Raw genomic sequence first — 20,757 nt, 5'->3', positions numbered from 1 at the left:
GAACAATTAGAGCTGCAAATTCCATCTGTAAAAGAGCTGAGGCTAACAATGTCGAGGGATAGTATATTCCATTGTATAGGGCCTAGGGAATGGAACAATCTTCCTTAATACATTCGTCGGCAACAGAATATACAGAATTTTAAAAGATTGTTGAAACGGCATCTTTTTTGCGAGATGAAATACAGGGTATGAGATTGTGTGGTTTATGAGGAAGAGATAACAGCAAGGTGCTGGTCGCCTATATATTTTATTGTTTGTATTTTTGCTTTGTGTTGTTAATAGTGTCTTGTATTGTTTGTGTATTTATTGTCAATTTTGTATGTAATTTTGTAACCTGCCCTGGGTAAGGGCGGGATATAAATAAACCAAACCAAATCTATATGAAAACACACTTTTGCATGTTTTTACAGAATAGCACCTATTTTTTTGTGCACAGATCTGAAAAGGGGGTGGAATAATGAGAGGGGCAGTCCCATAGATGTGTACTGTGATCTATTGCTGTACCTGATGGTTGATGTATATTTTCTGTTGTATTTTATGGAAAAACTTTACAATAAAAAATTAAATTAAAAAAAAAAAAAAAAAAGATGTGTACTGTGTTACAGAACAGTGTGGATCTATGTCCAACTTGCGCACCGGGCTTTACAGTTCCAGTTGCTGTAAATCCTTAAGCACAAAGTTGAGAGTTGAGTGCAGATCCCAGCACCATGTGCTACTCTATAAAGGGTGCCCATCAAGGAACACCTATTATAGAACAACGTTCAGCACTGATTTATTTAATTAAAATATTTATTATTCACCTAAAAACCCAGGCAACTTACAGTAAAAACATCCACAATAATTAAACATTTGCAATAATCTTCAGGAACCTTAGATTCAGGATAATAAGAGAAATATTCTAAAATAAAAAAACAATTTCATTGAAATACCTAAATAATAAAAAAAATTAAGGGCTCTTTTTACAAAGCCTATTAAGGCTTTTTTCATCACCAGCCATGGTGTTATGAGCTCATATTCTCATAGAATTCTTATGAGAATTGGCGTCAATATCAATGCAACCGGCGATAAAAAAGCCTAATGTGACTTCAAAAAAAAAGGAGGGAGAGGGTAAGTTTTTAATAGCTTCCTAAATCTCAGTGCATTCTAACAGAAATAAAGTTCTAGAGATACCATTCCACAAGATAGGACCTGCCACTGAAAAGGACTTTGCTGTATGTACGTAGTGTATTTCCCCTCTCATTCCTACGTCCAGCAGCATACAATATTTTTCGGATTATTTACTGAATCCAGTCCTATGTGCCAAAAATCCCACTCAAGGCACCCAGCTGCTTGTCTTTGAGAGTTTAGTTCTGAGGAAACTATTGCGATTGCTGCATTAGTCCACTTGCATATGTGGACATAAGGGTGAACCAAGGAGTTGTAGATACCTTTTTATTGGAGTAACTGGTAGGATGTTGAGATCTGAGGAAGCCATGAGACTAACAGTGATTAAGGAAAGATGGGTACGATATGCACTTTCAAAAACAAGAATGTTTTGTATTACTGGAGTACATTTGTGGAATAATTTACCTGGACATCTAAGATTATGAACGAATTGTGCTAACTTTAAGAAGTTACCAAAGACACAACTGTTTGTTGATGCCCACATGTAATGAGAATATAATTTCTTCAATTGCCTTGACATACCATCACCATATAAAATGGAATAATAGAGATTGTTGTTTTATGTTAATATGTTTTACGGTTAATTTTATGAATGTTTGCTGCTGGAAACTGCTTAGATATTAAGCAGTCCATAAATAACACAGTAACATAGTAGATGACGGCAGATAAAGACCCGAATGGTCCATCCAGTCTGCCCAACCTTCTTCTTAGCTATTTCTGGGCAAGAATCCAAAGCTCTACCCGGTACTGTGCTTGGGTTCCTACTGCCGTTAAAACCTACTCCAGCCCATCTATACCCTCCCAGACATTGAAGCCCATCCTCCACCAAATGGCCATATACAGACACAGACCGTGCAAGTCTGCCCAGTACTGGCCTTAGTTCAATTTTTAATATTATTGTCCGATGTTTTAAATAAATAAACAAACTTAACAAATTTATGCTAGAGTATGTTTTCCTCACTTCATGAGCAGGATCTAAACCAGCAGTTAAGGAGGGGGGAAAGTTCAACAACATTCATTTATAAGCAAAGTGATCAAGTATAGCGATGACAGCCATTAAGGGGGATTGAAAATGAACACAGGATGTAAGGGGGAGATGGGACAGGAGGGATAAAGTCACTTGGAATCAAGCTTACAGAGGCTGTCCATCTTCGTTAAGAGAATTAGACCCGACTGAAAGATTCATCACATCTGTCCCTCACAGCTGTAGCAGAGCGACATTAATCAATGCTATTATTTATCACTTTCTGCTCATGGCTCGACAGGAATCTCAGATTGATAAATTCTATGGCAGGCACAAACCAAAACAACGCTAGATAAAAAGTGAATAAATAAATCGAGATTTCAGCCAACCATACATTCAAAGAAATTTGTCAATGTCTCATATTTGCATATTTGGCAACCTCTCCTTGATCATGCATACATAAAGTACACCAATCAAGTTTATTAGTTTCCATTCTTTTCTCATCCAGGGGTGTCTATTTACTTCCTCTCTTTTTTACATCTATCTGAAAAGCTGTTATAGCTTCAGGAATCTCTTATGGAACCTCAATTTGTAAACATTACAGTTAAAGAAGAATGTCCATCATAAATCACAAGCTGAGAGATCATAAAATTTTTTATACTATATATATAAAATACTAGTGTTTTAGCCCGTTACATTCGTTACACTAACGGGTGCTAGAATAGCCCCACCTATACCCTGACCCTGACTCTGACCCCACCCATGCCCCGCCTCTATCATGCCCAGACCCTGCCTCCCACTGATCCCAGTCCCACCACCTCACCTTTCACCATTTCCTTTGTACCCTTTTGGCCCTTCTGACAGGGTCTTTACTTACCCGAGGCGGCAGCAGCAGTCCTGACGTACCAACCTTTCCTCCCTCAGTGCCCCAAAGCAGCAGTGGTCCTACCATTTCCATCTTTCCCTTTGACCCTTTCACACCCTCTACCATCTCTCTCTGACCCTGTTTCACCTCTTTTGCCATCTTTCCCTTTCCTGTCCCCCCTCTGTCTTTCCCCAAGACCATCTCTCTCTCCTGCCCCTCCACACTCCCTGAAGTCTATCTCTCCCTATCCCCTACCATCTCTCCTGGACCCCTAGTAGCCCCTCTGTCCTTCTCATCCATATGTCTCTGTCTCTCTCTCCTCACCTCCTGCCTCTGCGGAGCTCTCGCAGCTCCTCCTCGTCCTCCTCCAGCCAGGCTTCAGCCATCTGCCGCCGCGGCCAACAGCCGCCTCGGGGGATTCTCGAGCATGCGCACTCCTACCTGCGGTGCCCTACAGCGCACGGAAAATGGGAGCACGCAGGTGGGAGTGCGCATGCTCGCTTAGGGCTTTATTATATTAGATATTTTATATATCTATAAATACATACACATACATACATACAATAAGACAGTGGTTCCCAACCCTGTCCTGGAGGACCACCAGGCCAATCGGGTTTTCAGGCTAGCGCTAATGAATATGCACGGAGCAGATTTGCATGCCTCTCACTTCCATTATATGCAAATCTCTCTCATGCATATTCATTAGGGCTAGCCTGAAAACCCGATTGGCATGGTGGTCCTCCAGGACAGGGTTGGGGGGATCACTGCAATAAGAGACCTGACTATGAAGATGACTTCCCAAAATAAAAGTCTCACCTCCCAATCATTATATATATATTATTTTGCTTTTCATTTTTTTTGAAAAAATTAATGGAGAGACTTCAAAAACTCTTGTACTTTAAAAATGTTAAACAAAACTTGATTTGAGGGTCCCAACATGGACCATGTTTTGTTTCTTCCTCAGGGAACCCAATTGTAAAGAGCAGTGCTTGTGTCAAATCTGGGTCTCTGTAAGTCTTTCAGCGTGCTTTCTCTGCATGTGATTCCAAACAGCTAAATTTAATTTAACCAGTGGCGTACCTAGGGGAGGGCGGGGGGGGGCGGGCCGCCCCGGGTACCAGCCCTAAGGGGGTGTTCCCGGCCTTGCCGTTCAGTCCCCCGCCACCCCCGAAGGACCGCTCGCCCCCCTGGCCTCCCCGCACCACCTATGAACAGCCGCAGCAGGATCGCGAAGTCAGCGTCAGCATCCCTGCGCTGCTTCCTACGACGCGATCCCGCCCCTCCTCTGACGTCAGAGGAGGGGCGGGACCGTGGCGCAGGAAGCAGCAGGGATCGCTGACGCTGACTTCGCGATCCTGCTGCGGCTGTTCATAGGTGGTGCGGGGAGGCCAGGGGGGCGAGCGGTCCTTCGGGGGTGGCGGGGGACTGAACGGCAAGGCCGGGAACACCCCCTTAGGGCTGGTACCCGACGCTGACTTCGCGATCCTGCTGCGGCTGTTCATAGGTGGTGCGGGGAGGCCAGGGGGGCGAGCGGTCCTTCGGGGTGGGTCGGGGCATCAGGCCTTCAGGGTGGGGCGGGCGGGCAGGCAAGCAGGCTTTCAAGGGGGAGGGGGTGACAGGCAGGCAGGCAGGCCTTCAAGGGGGGACAGGCCTTCGGGGGGGGGTGCAGACATTCAAGGGGTGCAGGCCTTCAAGGGGGGCAGGCAGGCCTTCAGGGGGGTGCAGACCTTCGGGGGGGGGGTGTAGGCCTTTGGGGGGGTGCAGACCTTCAAGGGGGTGCAGGCCTTCAAGGGGGGAAAGGCAGGCAGGCCTTCAAGGGGGGGACAGGCCTACAAGGGGGGGGGGACAGGCCTACAAGGGGGGGGGACAGGCCTACAAGGGGGGGTGCAGGCCTTCAAGGGGGGTGCAGGCCTTCAAGGGGGAGACAGGCCTTCAAGGGGGGGAAAGGCAGGCAGGCAGGCCTTAAAGGGGGGACAGGCCTACAAGGGGGTGGGACAGGCCTTCAAGGGGGGGACAGGCCTTCGGGGGGGTGCAGACCTTCAAGGGGGGAAAGGCAGGCAGGCCTTCAAGGGGGGGACAGGCCTACAAGGGGGGGGGGACAGGCCTACAAGGGGGGGGGACAGGCCTACAAGGGGGGGGACAGGCCTTCAAGGGGGGGTGCAGGCCTTCAAGGGGGGTGCAGGCCTTCAAGGGGGAGACAGGCCTTCAAGGGGGGGAAAGGCAGGCAGGCAGGCCTTAAAGGGGGGACAGGCCTACAAGGGGGTGGGACAGGCCTTCAAGGGGGGGACAGGCCTTCGGGGGGGTGCAGACCTTCAAGGGAGTGCAGGCCTTCGGGGGGGGGGGGGTGCAGTCCTTCAGGGGTGGGGTTTAGGCCTTCAGAGGGGGACAGACCTTCGGGTGGGAGGTAAAGTCCTTCGGGGGGTGCAGGTCTTCAGGGGTGGGGTGTAGCCCTTCGGAGGGGGGACAGACCTTCGGGGGAGGGGGGTCCTGGTGTAAAAGTACACAGAGGGAGAGAGGGAAGGGGGGGTTCAAAGATACATGCATATGCCAGACTTTGGGGGTTAGAAATAATGGGTCTAAAAACAGAGGAGTGGGAGAGAGATGGTGCATAATGGGATTTAGGGAGGGAAGGAACAGAAAGGGAGAGAACTTGGAAACAGGGGATGGTGTGGAGGGGGGATAGAGATACTGGATAGGAGGATAGTTGGGAACAGAAAGGGAGAGATGGTGGATCCTGGGGTGGTGGGGAGTTGAGAAAAGGTGAATCTGTGGATGGAGACAAAAAAAAGGAAAGATGCCAGATCTCCGGGAGAGGGAAGGGAAACGGAAGGGGAGAACAGAGATGGCAGACGGATGGTTAGCACGGAGAAAGGAGACCCTGGCAAGCAAGACAACAAGAGCCTGGGACCAACAAGATTTGAATATTGATCAGAGAACAAAAGGTAGAAAAAATAATTTTATTTTCTGTTTTGTGATTACAATATGTTAGATTTGAAAAGTGTACATGAGACAGCTTGAAATGGGAACTTTTCTATTTTTGTGAATGGCAAGGCTGAGTTCAGTTAAAATATATGCTTTATAAGAAAATATAATAATGTGTTTTATAAAGTTTATAAGCATTGCTGGCATACTCGGTGAGGTGTTCCTAGTGTTGGTGGTGGTGGTAGCATGTCAGTGTGTTGAGAGGAAGAGGTAGTCTGGGAAATTCTGCTGAGCAAACTCTGGGCCCATTTCCACCCCCAGTTAGTCCACTCCACTCAACTGGTTCACACACTGAGTGGGTCTTTGGGTGTTATTTCTGGGTAGTTGTTTTAGAATCTCTTCCAGTGGTTTGTCAGTATCTCCTTCTGGTCCAAGGAAGGAAACTTTGTCAACCTTAGCATTGACCTTCAGAATATGTTTGTAACAGCGCTGCTTGTGTGGCATTAGGCTATGTAGTGATCGAAAGAAAAAAACAGACCTTTGCACATTTTTGCACTATATGGTGGGTGTATGAGGAGATTCATTTCCTGCACAGTTAAGTCCATTTTTTCTACTGAATAATAGTATAGGTACAATGAAAGTAAATAGCAAAAATGTTTGAGTAGATAATTAAGGAAATCTTTTTCATATTGCTTGCTTATGGACTGGGAAAAAAGACTGTTCAAGCAAATGTCTCCAGAACTGCTTTAATGGAAAAATGTGATTTTTTTTTTTTTAAGTACTTTGTGAAATTTATTGTTGTTGTGAAATTTATTGTTATACTTTGTTTAAACTTAAAAAGCGGTGTCATTAACAGTGAATCTAATCGAAAAATCGATTCAACAGGGTGAATCGGATCGAATGAAATATTTTTCTCTGAATCGGGCAGCACTATTGGCTACCATGAGAATGGGCTACTGGGCATGATGGACCATTGGTGTGACCCAGTTAGGCTATTCTTATGTTATGTTCTCATCTGTAGGGGCCTTTGTTTTCACTTCTTATTTTAATGTATTTTTTTCCTGGGAACTTATCAGTGTTTTTTTATAATGGGAACAAAAATGGAAGAGAATTAATGTGTGTGGAATGGGGGGGGGGGTAACTAATTTCTTCAGCTAAATAATTCAATCCACTTCAAACAGACATAGGAGAACTCACGCACCATTCACACACCCTCCAACCAAAAACGTCAAAAGAAAAAAACTGTTCGACAACCTCCTAGCCATTCGAGCTGCAACACTTGACCCCCAACTCTACAACCTATTGACCTCGACCACAAACTACAAAACCTTAAAAAAAGAAATAAAAACCCTTCTATTAAAAAAACACATAAAACCAAACTAACATAATCAGAACTGTCCCAAGCATCACCTGCAACTACTCCATATGTACTTCTGATGTCATGACAATTCAGACATAATTTATGTTATGTTATGTTTGGAATAATGGTTACATAAATGAGGTTCAATAAAAGAAAATTTTCTGTGGGAGCATTTGTTGGAACTTCTGTTATCCTGATTTCTTCTATCTGTGGGCTTTCTTTAGCTAACCTACTTATCTGGGGCTTTCCACTTCTGCAGCTGCCCTTTTCACGGTCCACTTTGCGCTTGCACTCTCTGGGGAGGGGGGGTTGGGTCTGGGCTTGGTGGGGTAGGTGTGTCTGGTAGTTTTGTCTGGGTGGTGGCTGGGTGTTTCTTGGGTGCTTGTTGTGCGGATTGGTGTGTCTGGTGAGCGGTCTGGGTGTTGTTGCTTGTGGGGGTTTTTTTCATTATAAAATATGGCTGAGGGTCTAGTCCGGCTTATTATTCTTGTGGGTTCTGGGGTGGGATTTGTTTGCTTGCCCCAAGTTTTGGCCTTTTGTTGTGTATTGCTATGCCTCTCATTGGCAATTTTCTCTTGGGAGAGGCTTGTTCATGCTTGTTGTTGCTGTTACTCTCATTCTGTGTTCTTTTTGATAATGTATAAGTTTCTGTACAGACCATGGTTGCTTGTCTGGACCTTTTGCCATTCTCAATAAAAATACTTTGGAAAAAAAAAAAAAAAAAAAAAAGAAAATTTTCACTGCCTGTTTCTATTCTGACCATTTATTCCATTTCATGGTTATTGCAAAAAAAAAAAAAAAAAAATTTTACATGAGGGGGGGGGGGGGTGTCAAAAAATGATGGGCCCCGGGTGCCACATACCCTAGGTACGCCACTGAATTTAACATCTTGTTTTTAAAGTACAAGTTTAAGTCTATCCATTGTTTCAAAAAACACAAAATATATGCAATGATTGGGAGGTGAGACATTTTGGGGAGTAATCCTTATGTGGTCTCTGGGTCTCTGAGCATATATAAAAATATATATACACATTTTTTAAAAATTTTGTATAAACTTTATTAGTATAAGTAAGAATTGCATACAAGATCACAATTGCCTAATTGAATCATGCTATCATTTTTTTTCCTGTTTAGTGTGAAGTTTCACCCCACATAATATATTTGACATTGTAAGCTAAGAGATCAAACATTTCATAGTGTAGTATACCAGAGCTGTCAAAGGAGCTGACCCACTCAACAGGAGATTCAGGGTCAAACCCCTCCCCCATCCTGCCCCACCCATTACTCCATCTCAACCTGCCCACTGCTCTGCCCAGACTGTCCATCACTTTCCCCACCCATTGCTGTGCCCAGCCCTGCCCATCACTCCGCCCCTGGCATAGCTGATAGGTGGCCAGAGGCAAGAGAAGTTGCCTCCCCATGCCGTAGAGCAGGAAAGGATTTCACAAAAACTCATCTCAGAGCATACTTAACAGAACACAGATTTTTTTTCTAGTGTCGATTTTTTAGTGCCATTTATAGAGTTAAACCCCACGCTTCTAAAATTAACTCATTTGGGGAATCAGGATGAAGTCTGACTAGATCTTCGGAGCCCACTGGAACCCTTGATTTGATGAATTTCCATGAGGATTCAAGATGAAACTGCAGGGAAATACTTTTAAAACCAATAGGAGGAAATATTTTTTTCACTCAGAGAATAGTTAAGCTCCAGAACGTGTTGCTAAAGGTTGTGGTAAAAGCGGATAGCGTAGCTGGTTTTAAGAAAGGTTTGGACAAATTCATGGAGGAAAAGTCCATAGTCTGTTATTAAGACATGGGGGAAGCCTTTGCTTGCCCTGGATTGGTAGCATGGAATGTTGCTACTCTTTGGGTTTTGGCCAGGTACTAGGGATCTGGATTGGCCACTGTGAGAATGGGCTACTGGACTTGATGGACCATTGGTCTGACCCAGTAATGCTATTCTTATGTTCTTATGTTACCATCTGGTCTATGGTCACCCTTTTGACCTCCTCCACACAGTCTGAAGAGGAGTGTTGAAGAGTATTGAGTTTACATTGGTTACCAATTCAATGGAGGATTGAATACAAAATTTTGACAATAGTTCATCAGGTTCATCAATAGTTCATCATATGGAGACTCCTTTGTATCTAAGACAGCTTTTGAAGCAGTATATGCCCACTAGAAATCTGAGATCACAATCTGCAATGAAGTTATCGATTGATGTATTAGGTGAAACACATTATATAAAGACGCAAGCAACAGCCATTTCGGTGGTTGGTTCACATTTGTGGAACACTTTGCCAGGGTGCTTACGATTAAGAAGCAATTGAAAACACTTTTATTTGTGTAAGCTTTTTGTTAGCTCTGTATAACATGATATTTTACGGTTCATTAAGGGTAAACAATTTTATTAGCATTTGTTAGTTTTAGTGAGTATATGTGGAAGTGTTATGCTAGTTTTAGCTATTATCTACGGAAAAATAGGATAGTATATATATATCATATGGAAATATAAGATAAGACGTATATGTTGTAAGATGTTAGAATATGCCATGAATATGTATGTTTTCTACTGTAACCCGCTTAGGAGGTAAGCGGGGAAGAAATTTTTAAAATAAATAAATAAAATTTTTCTTAGGTTGAAGCATGTTCTGTTCTATGGTCAAAGGGTTTCTGCTTTTCCCGATGTGTCACGTTCTACCCAGATTCACCATAAAACATTTTTTTTTTTTTTTTTTTCATTTAAAGAGTACTGTTACAGGCAGAGACAACTTTTATATGTTCCCTGTGAGTACTGTAGTGCAATACTAGGGCTGCACGTACACTTCATTGATTCTATACATTTAGAATAATCTCCAACTAATAAGGGTAAAGTCTCAGGTAGTAGGATACAAAGATTGGTTGAAATAATGATTATATAGATTCTCTCTGATTTCCTTATTTATATTTCTTCTTGATTGTACAGTATGATCTCGTTATAACGGACTTCAAGGGACCTGGAAAAACAGTTTGTTATATCCAGAGTTGCAATTTTTTTAAAACTTTATTTAGGTCAGCTTGAAACAACATACAATCAATAAACAACAGTCACTGCACAAGCATATCAGCAATATCAATAACAAAACTCAGCAAAACATTAGTATGGCATGAAATGATTGCAAAACCAGAATACTAAAAGATGTTCTAAAGTCCGTTATGTGCAAGCCCGCTATATACGATGATTTTCTATATGTTTATAAAGGCGCACTGCCGGGACCAGCGGACCTCGTCCGCTATAGGCGAGGTTCCATTATAAGCAAGTCCATTATAACGAGATTATACTGTATTCTCTCTCCCTCCCCTCCCCCCTTAATAGGAGCTAATATGGGAATTCATTGCTTGTTTTGTTTTGTCTGTAATGGCAATGTTTACTTATATTTCTTTGCAAGATGTAAATGGTTTAAATGCAAATTCAAACAGGGCTTCATTTACACAAGGGTTTTTCCCTTCTGGCTACAAAATGGATGAAAGTCTTGTCTGTATTGTTCACTCCTTACATAAAAATCAGGTTCTGCAGCTTTGGCTCTTCCGTTCTCACCAGATAAACACACTGATCTGTCCTTCGGTCAAGGAATGTACAGTAGATTATCCAGTGCTAGGGGTTGGACATTGAAAGCGATGGAAAGGGCAAGAAATATTTTGTGAAAACTAAAAACATGGTTATTTTTGCAGGGTTAAATAGATTATAGATTCAGCGTTTGTTTTTACTTGTTCTCTTAGACTTTCCGCAGCTGGCGTCATGATTGTTGCAATTGTCCGGCTCTCGCCATGCCTAAGTAGGCAGAACCAACATTTCAGCCATCATGCTGTGACTTTCTTCAGGGCGTGAAGGATGGAATGTTGGTTCTACCTAACCAGCCACGGTGAGATCCAGACAACTGCAACAATCGTTAGCTTTTATTGTAAGTCAGGCATTTTACAAAGTATTGTAAGAGGAATTTTATTAGCTTAATGTAGGATAATGAATGAAAGTTAGTTAGCTTCTATTAAAATGTACTGACTTCTGGGCTTAACTTGGGTTCTTCCCATGTACTAAAATCAGATTTAATGCAGCATAATTTAACTCTGTTTTTGGCCTAGTATTCTGCTAGAGGCAGTCAGCATTTTGCTGACTGCCGCCGATATCATATGGAATTTCAATGCCGGGCCATGTCTGGGATCAAGAATTGAATTTCCAGACTTATGGAGCTGGCAAAAAGGTGGTCAATCAAGTGCAATATTCAGCAATAACTGGCAAAGGTGAACGGCATAACAATAAGGGTCCGGACGGCATTCACCCAAGGGTACTCAAGGAACTAAGGAATGAAATAGCTGAGCCACTTCGACAGATATGCAACCTATCCTTAAGAACTGGAGAGATTCCGGAAGACTGGAAAATAGCAAATGTCACGCCCATCTTCAAGAAAGGCTCAAGGGGAGACCCAGGAAACTACAGGCCGGTGAGCTTGACCTCGGTCCCGGGAAAGATGATGGAAGCGCTGATTAAAGACAGCATCTGGGAACACATCGAAAACACTGGGCAGCTAAAGCCGAGCCAGCATGGCTTCTGCAAGGGCAGGTCATGCCTCACAAACTTATTATACTTCTTTGAGGGGGTAAAAAGCCAGGTGGATAAAGGGTAATCTATAGACATCATTTACCTTGACTTCCAAAAAGCCTTCGACAAGGTACCACATGAAAGACTGCTAAGGAAGTTATGGAACCACGGGGTGCAAGGGGAGGTCCACCAATGGATCAAAAACTGGCTGGCGGACAGGAAACAGAGGGTTGGAGTAAAGGGCCATTACTCAGACTGGCAATGGGTCACGAGCGGAGTTCACCAGGGGTCGGTGCTGGGACCGCTCCTGTTCAATATATTTATTAACGATCTGGAGGCGGGAACAAAATGTGAGGTTATCAAATTTGCGGACGACACCAAACTATACAGCAGGGTTGAAAACATGGAGGACTGCAAAGATCTCCAAAAAGATCTGACAGCGCTGGAAGAGTGGGCCAAAAAGTGGCAAATGAGCTTCAACATAGGGAAATGCAAGGTCATGCATGTAGGGAAAAAGAACCCGATGTTCACTTACAAAATGGGGGGATCACCGCTAGGGGTGAGTAACCTTGAAAGAGACCTGGGAGTGATGGTAGACACATCATTGAAGGCGTCGGTGCAGTGCACCACAGCCTCAAGGAAGGCAAACAAAATGTTGGGCATCATTAAGAAGGGTATCACGTCCAGGACGAAGGAAGTCATCCTGCCACTTTACTGTGCAATGGTGCGCCCGCACCTGGAGTACTGTGTCCAGTACTGGTCGCCGTACCTCAAGAAGGACATGGCGGTACTTGAGAGAGTCCAGAGAAGAGCAACTAAGCTAATAAAGGGTATGGAGGACCTCTCATATACTGACAGACTGAAGAAGCTGGGGCTTTTCTCCCTGGAAAAGCGGAGACTTAGAGGAGACATGATAGAAACCTTCAAGATTATGAAGGGCATAGAAAGAGTGGACAGGGACAGATTTTTTAAGTTATGGGGAACCACAAGTACAAGGGGGCACTCGGAGAAATTGAAAGGGGGAAGGTTTAGAACAAACGCCGGGAAGTTCTTTTTCACCCAGAGGGTGATGGATACATGGAACACGCTACCGGAGGATGTGATAAGCAGGAGCACGCTGCAGGGCTTCAAAGAAGGTTTGGATAGGTACCTGGAGGTCAAAGGGATTGAGGGGTACAGGTAGGTCATAGGGAGAGGATTAGAGGCAGTTACGAAATTAGTCAGGGACACTGTTCAGGCAATTAGGCCTGATGGGCCGCCGCGGGTGTGGACCGCTGGGCAAGATGGACCTCTGGTCTGCTTCAGCGGAGGCAACTTCTTATGTTCTTATGTTTATGTGGTCCTATTTATGCCAGTACTGAATATTGGCACTTAACTGACCAAGTGCCAAATTTAAGTAGGGCGCTAACCAGTCATTTTCCTGTAAGCATCAGAGCTGTTACCACCTCGGCCGGTGCTAAAAACCATGCTATGATTTTGTAAAAAGGTGGGGGGTGGGGGGTTTAGTTTTGTGTCTAACTCAAAGATTAATGAGCTTAATTGGCATGGTAATTGACCACGCCATTAAAAGCTCATTTAGAAAAAATTTAAATGATTTTAGAGTTTCATGTAGAACTTGGCACGGCACCTAGTGGTATGTCTACCCACAAAATAGGCATGGTTAGGGATTGAGAATAGGCGCAATATGACTTAATAATAATAACTTTATTTTTCGAAACCGCCATAGTCAAATGACTTCTAGGCGGTTCATATTGAAAGAAGGCTGGACAATCAGCAAATTATAGAATGCATGAAGAAAGATGTTACATAATAAATTGGGGTTACATGGGGAAAGAATACATGAGACAGGTCTTCTGCTTAGGCAAGGAGCTTAGGCGTCTGTGTTAGGTGCCGATAAATTAGGCTACGAAAATACTGGCCTAATATACCAGCACCTAATAGGATTCCTACCGGTGCCTAAGATGGAGTTAGGCACCTGTAGGCACGATTCTATAAATGACGTCTAGAGGTTGATTGACAACGAGTTAGGCACCGCTAAGTGCTATTTATAGAATCTGGCCTTATTTTAATAAGGTTTATTAGAATAGCACATACAGTACATATTATCCCTGCTAAATTTATTTGATTATTTGTACGAGTATATCCCCCACAGTTGTGAAAGTCTACTGAGAAACATAGAACATAAGAACTGCCATCTCCAGATCAGACCTTCGGTCCATCAAGTCCAGCGATCCGCACACGCGGAGACCCAGCCAGGTGTATACCAAGCGTAATTTTAGTCACCCATATCCCTCTATGCCTCTCGTAAGGAGATGTGCATCTAGTTTGCTTTTAAATCATAGAACGGTGGATTCCGCAATAACCTCCTCTGGGAGAGCATTCCAGGTGTCCACCACTCGTTGCGTGAAGCAGAACTTCCTGATATTTGTCCTGGACTTGTCCCCCCTTAGCTTCAGTCCATATCCTCTTGTCCGTGTCACATTGGACATTGTAAATAATTTTTTTTCCTGCTCTATTTTGTCGATTCCTTTCAGTATTTTGAAAGTCTTGATCATATCCCCTCACAGCCTCCTTTTCTCAAGGGAGAACAATCCCAGTCTCTTAAGTCGTTCCTCGTATGTCACTGTACTCTGAAAAAGCAGTACCGTATATACTCAAATATAAACTAACCCGGATATAAACCGAGGTAACCTTTTTTCCCCCCAAAAGGATGAAAAAAGGTTGACTCGAATATAAACCCGGGGGGGGGGGGGGGAGGTTAATATTGAAGTGCAGTGCCTTGCTCTGCTAGGCTAAGCACCCTGTTCCCCCTCCCTGCTCTGCATCCAGTCGCTTCACTCACTCACATCCTCCCCTGTTCTGCCAGTCTCTGCACACAGCCCCACTCCCTCCCTTCCAGGCGCTACACCTTGTCCCCTCACCCTCCTGATGACTTGCAGGCCTCCGCTGGGCCTGCTGTGAGACCTGGTGGTCCAGCGGTGAGAACTCAAGGCAACCAATTTTATTTATTTATTTAGTCGATTTTCTAGCCCATCCTCCCAGAAGAGCACAGAACTGGTTACAATTTTGCATACATAGTGAAAAGATAGCAACAAAGTTACAAATTCACACATAGCAAATATACAGAACAACCGATAAGGCAATATGAGTATAGCAGCTAGAGATACTATACATTCGTCGCATAGGGCAAATACTATCCTTCCACTATGTATTTACTGAATGTAACAAAGTTACAAATTCACACATAGCAGATATGCAGAACAACTTATTGAAAGAATGAACAGTAACAGTGAGATAATTCCTATGTACTGCTTGTAGGACTGAATACGTTAAGGGGATAAGCACAGTAGCAAGGCAATATAAGTATAGCAGCTAGAGATACAATACATTCGATGCATAGGGAAAATACATGTAGTGCAAAGAAGAATTTTAAGACACTCTTGGAGAAGGTACACATAGTGGGAAAACAAGATCTTGTATAGTTTGGAATTGGGTGCGTGTAAGTCAAGTGGGAGAGTACATACAGTGATGTAGTATGATTTTGCTGGAGTAGAATTAGAGGTTAGGGGGGTCTTTGAGAGAGTCAGGTAAAGAGGTGAGTCTTTACCGCCTTCCTGAAGTTTAGTAGACCTGTCAGTAATCTGATGGTTGATGGGATTGTGTTCCATAACTTGGGTAGGAAGTGCGAGTAGGAGCATTTGCAGGCATTTTCCAGAAGGATATAGATTGCTAGTTTTTTTGCCATGTAGGATGGGACCATTCTGTCAAAGAATTTGAAAGCTAGTGTGAGAGCTTTAAAGGTGCAACGTTTCTGGATGGGTAGCCAGTTCACAGCAGAAAGAGCTGGAGAAACGGGGTCACAAATGGTTATGTTCTTCAGGAGGCAAACTGCTACATTTTGCATGCATTGCAATCTCTGTAAGTTAGTTGCAGATAGTCCTACTACTAACTTACAGAGATTGCAATGCATGCAAAATGTAGCAGTTTGCCTCCTGAAGAACATAACCATTTGTGACCCCGTTTCTCCAGCTCTTTCTGCTGTGAACTGGCTACCCATCCAGAAACGTTGCACCTTTAAAGCTCTCACACTAGCTTTCAAATTCTTTGACAGAATGGTCCCATCCTACATGGCAAAAAAACTAGCAATCTATATCCTTCTGGAAAATGCCTGCAAATGCTCCTACTCGCACTTCCTACCCAAGTTATGGAACACAATCCCATCAACCATCAGATTACTGACAGGTCTACTAAACTTCAGGAAGGCGGTAAAGACTCACCTCTTTACCTGACTCTCTCAAAGACCCCCCTAACCTCTAATTCTACTCCAGCAAAATCATACTACATCACTGTATGTACTCTCCCACTTGACTTACACGCACCCAATTCCAAACTATACAAGATCTTGCTTTCCCACTATGTGTACCTTCTCCAAGAGTGTCTTAAAATTCTTCTTTGCACTACATGTATTTTCCCTATGCATCGAATGTATTGTATCTCTAGCTGCTATACTTATATTGCCTTGTCATTTGCCTTGCTACTGTGCTTATCCCCTTAACGTATTCAGTCCTAAAAGCAGTACATAGTAGTGTGTTGCAATAGTCCATTCATGATAAGACGTAGGCGTAAAACAGTTGGGTGAATTCTCTTTCAGAGAAGTACGGATGAATTTTTCAAAGCTGGCGCAGGTAGTAGAAGGAAGTCAATACTACCTGTGAGACATGGCTTGTTAGCGATAGGTCTGCATCTAGGGTGATTCCAAGGATGCAAAATTGATCCTTAGCGCTGAGGGTTGAGTTATCTCAGGAGAAGACTGGGCAAGGGTGGGTGCAACTTTTCTTGCAAATCCAAAGTAGTTTGGTTTTGGATGCATTTAGTTGAAGTTTGCTCATTGTCATCCAGTTTTTGATTTCGGAAAGGCAGCATTGTAGTTTTTGCATTTGGGTGTTGAATATCTCTGCAAATGAGTAGATCATGATGTGTTTTAATGCAAAGTCAAGCATGATGTATAAGTTGAAGAGCAGCGGCGATAGTAAAGCACCTTAGGGCATGCCATATTTGAGTGGTTTGGAACATGAGAGATCCGATTCTAGAAGTACACTCTATGATCTGTTCTTTAGGAATGAGGAGAACCAGCGTAATGCCATGCCACCGATGCCTCTGGAACTAGCGGCTCTGCACGAACAGGAGTGAAGGAAGGTTGTTCCTGCAGCAATTCACCACTGGACCACTAGGGATACTAAAAGTTATGCAGGGGAGGAGGGAGGGAGGTAAACAATTCTTAGAAGAATCAGCTGGGACAGGAGGCAGGAGTGGAGATTTTATTTTTCTAACCTTCTTTTCCCAGTCTCTGGCTGCACTTCCTTCTGTCTGTACTCTCAACTGTGTATCCAGGGCCTTCTAAACCATTTGCTGTTTCTCTCCTTCATTTTCTGCCCTTTGGCATTAACTTTTAACATTCTTCCCTTTTTTTTTCTGTTTCTTCTCAAAATCTATTTACTTTTCAATGTCTTCCCTTCCCATCTATCCATATGTACCATCTCCTCCCTCTCTCCTCCCCTTTCCCCATGGTCTGGCATCGCTCTCTCCTCCTCCATGATCTGGCATCTCTCTTTTCTTTTCTCCCCGTCACTGTTTCCCAAAATTATTGGGGGTGGCCAGGCACACACAGCACCAACAGAGCTGGTGCCTATGCACAAGCCCACCCTATCTGACCCTCTAAAACAGTTCAGAAGTGGCTACCTCGCTCCTCTCTATCTTTCTTCGACATTCAGATCTGGAATTTGCCTCCACCTACTCATGTCCTGGCAACTTTTCCCTATTTCTGAATCTTCTCCTTCCTGGAATACCTCAACACCTGCACGGGCAGCAGCAGTGACGCATATCGGCTGCTTGTGACAGCCCCACAGGTATCCCTCTGCTATGTCTAGCCCTCACCAAAGTCACTTCCTGTTTCCTCTCTGGCGGAAAATGACAGACAGAAGTCTGCTGGACCAGTGCAGGAAGTGGATCTAAATTGCTGCCGACACAGCCTAATTGCAACCTCCCTCTCCCATTTTCATCTCGATGTATTTATTAATCTTACCTTCTCATCCTCTCCTAATGCATCATGTACATTCATGCATAAATATTTCCATTTTTTTAGTTTAGATACATTTTTATTCTTTTTTTTAACTTTTACTACCTATTATTGTAAACCGTTTAGATACCTGTATGATAAACGGTACATCAAAAATAAAGAAACTTGAAACAAATGAAAAAAACTCAGGCACGCCAGTGGGGGAGGGTTGCTAGGCTATTGGCAAGTGGCAGAGGGAGAGAGATACAGGATAGAGGGGGAGGTTGTTTTGGAAGGCCCACCCAAAATGACAGGTCTGGCTATGGTACTGCTGTACTGTACTATGTATGTCTAGTAATGTTTTAAATAGCTGAAGAAGATGTAAGACTTGCTTTGCGGTTGCCTTGCATTTCAAGCAATGGGAATCAATATGATTTCAATTTGAGCAGATGGTTGCAAGATACAATGAGTCCAGCCAGCAGCGAGGTCTTTCCCTGCATGCTCCGTTTGGGTTGCTGCCCAGCAAGCAATCCCTTCTTAAGCCAAGGACATAGTTTAATGAAAACATCTGCTTTGAATTGAGCCGAGGAAAGCACACAATAGACCGAAAACAGAATGACAATGCGGTCAGTAATCTTGACACCCAGGCTTATCTGTGAGCTGAGAGATTTCATCAAATGGGTACTTCTGAACATAGGGAAATCCTTGGAAACACTTTAGAACACAGAGTATTTAAATAACTACCGTATATATTCACATGGAAAATAAAGCACATGATGATGGCTGCAAAGAAGTATCTTTAATAAAAGAAGTTATTGTCAAATATATCAAAAACAGTAGCAGAAAATTCAGCCCCATTATGCTATAAGGGTGCTTGTACTCTGTCAACAAGGGAATAAAGGGTTCAATGCTGTTCGCAAAAAAAAAATAAAAAAAGGATCACTGTTGAAATTATTAACTTAAAACAAGTAAGTCTTTGAAGATAATATAAGAATTCAAAGCTGTCAAATAGGTAAACGGTTCTAAAACTGCATTGACTTATAGTTATGAGAATGTGTTAGTATATTCTCATAGCAAATACTGAAGAGTAATAAAAAAATTATATAATAAATGAGAATTCAAGGAAAATCAGAATAAACTAATCAGATATTCAGAAAAAGAACCATCAAATATTTTCATGCTTGCTGATTTAAACAGAATACAAGAACGAATTGGAAGCCAGTATAAACAAATCAGAGGTGCGGCATGGTCATTCAAAGAGGTTTGAGAAGCTGAACGGAAAAGATTCCATGTTTCTGAAAATCTGTTCTCAAAATAGTCTCTCATCCAGTCAATGATTTGATAGCCTGCATAGGTGCCAACATTGCAAAATAAATAGGGGTGGTGTCAAACACAATACAGAGCACCCCTCTCTGGACAATGTGAAGCAGATTGCTCAGTACCAAGGGTGCTCGCCAACAGGAAGTTCTTTTGAGACACTCATGAGTAGACCTCCTTTATTCAGTTTGTTGATATCTGTTTTCTACTCCGAGCTACAGCTGTTTTTATGAAAGAGTGTTTCGTGATCAGCTATTTTTCACCATATGCAACCTCAATGAGCAGTGCTACAATGTAAAGTTTTGTTTTAAATTGGGTAAGAAACTTCTGAAATGTTGACAGTGGCTTTTGGAGAACATGTCATGAGTCGTGGAAGGTGTTTTATCATGCTTCAAAAGTGGTTGTGAATCAGTGGAAGACAATTCACGAACTGAAAGACCAACGTCAACTGATGATGATGTTGATCAAATGAGGGTTCTTATGCACACTAATTGGCAATTAACTGTTAGAGAATTGGCAGTGGAATGCAATATCTCCATTGGTTCATGCCCAACATTCTAACAGAGGTTGGGGACCAGAAGAACCACTTCAAATTTTCGTAAAAAATGCGATGTCAATTCTTCCCCAGCCACCTTACTCTCCTGACTTGGTCCCCTGTTGACTTCTTGTTTCCTAAACTTAAATCCACTTACATCCATGCTAAAAGGAAAGTGATTCGACACCATTGAAGACAAAACAAAATTTGACGCAGCAACTTTTGGCGATTCCTGATGTAATATGTAGTAAAAGTTTTCAGAAGTTGAAACGACATTGGGAAGTGTAAACCGCATAGAACTTCACAGCCTTGCAGTATATAAACCGATTATTATTATTGTATGCGTAGATAGAGAATGATACAGGGAAATATTTGTCCCTGTCCCCACGAGCTCAGTCCCCGTCCCCACCCCATCCCAGCGAGCTTGGTCCCCGTCCCTGAAAACTATCTGATCCCATCCATACAAGCCTCGAATAATGATTTTATATTGAACTTATTTTATTAAGGATAAAAAGAAACAATATTCTGTACAATTGCCATTTTATAAATACAATATAGAGCAAGGATCAATAAAATCCCTGCCTCCCTTCCCCTCTCCTTCACAAATATCCCCTCCGCTATTGAGAAAATTGAATAAGCTAAATTACTACAGAATGCTTCACAGATAAATCATGCTAACAGAATGCTGCAGTCACACATGACAGGATTAGTGTTATGGGAGTGCAACTAGGGCAACTGCGCCCTGGTCAGAGAGAGCCCTAAGACAGCTAGAAGCTAAAGAACCATGGTCTGGACTTTGCGATCCCCAGCTATGTCTAACACCAGCTCTAGCATGATACATATTTCAAATCTGATATATTCTAATCACAAAATAGAAAATTTTTTTTTTCATTTTATTCTTCAAATCATGTTGGTCTCGGGCGCTGATCTGTTTTCTTTTGTCTTCTCTTAACTCACTTGCAAGGGTCTCCTGACCATTTGACATTTCTTCTTTTTCCA

General features: G+C 43.0%; 1 protein-coding gene across 4 annotated transcripts in view; it reads right to left on the bottom strand.

The window, feature by feature from the left end:
• The window catches only part of AUTS2 (activator of transcription and developmental regulator AUTS2), a 1,593,647-nt gene that overhangs the window by 1,550,767 nt on the left and 22,123 nt on the right, over nt 1-20,757 (bottom strand). The gene's annotated exons all lie outside the window — the stretch shown is intronic.

Source organism: Geotrypetes seraphini, chromosome 15 (assembly GCF_902459505.1).
Source record: "Geotrypetes seraphini chromosome 15, aGeoSer1.1, whole genome shotgun sequence".
In the NCBI taxonomy this organism is placed as follows: Eukaryota; Metazoa; Chordata; class Amphibia; order Gymnophiona; family Dermophiidae; genus Geotrypetes; species Geotrypetes seraphini.
This window is presented reverse-complemented; position numbering and strand designations above follow the sequence as displayed.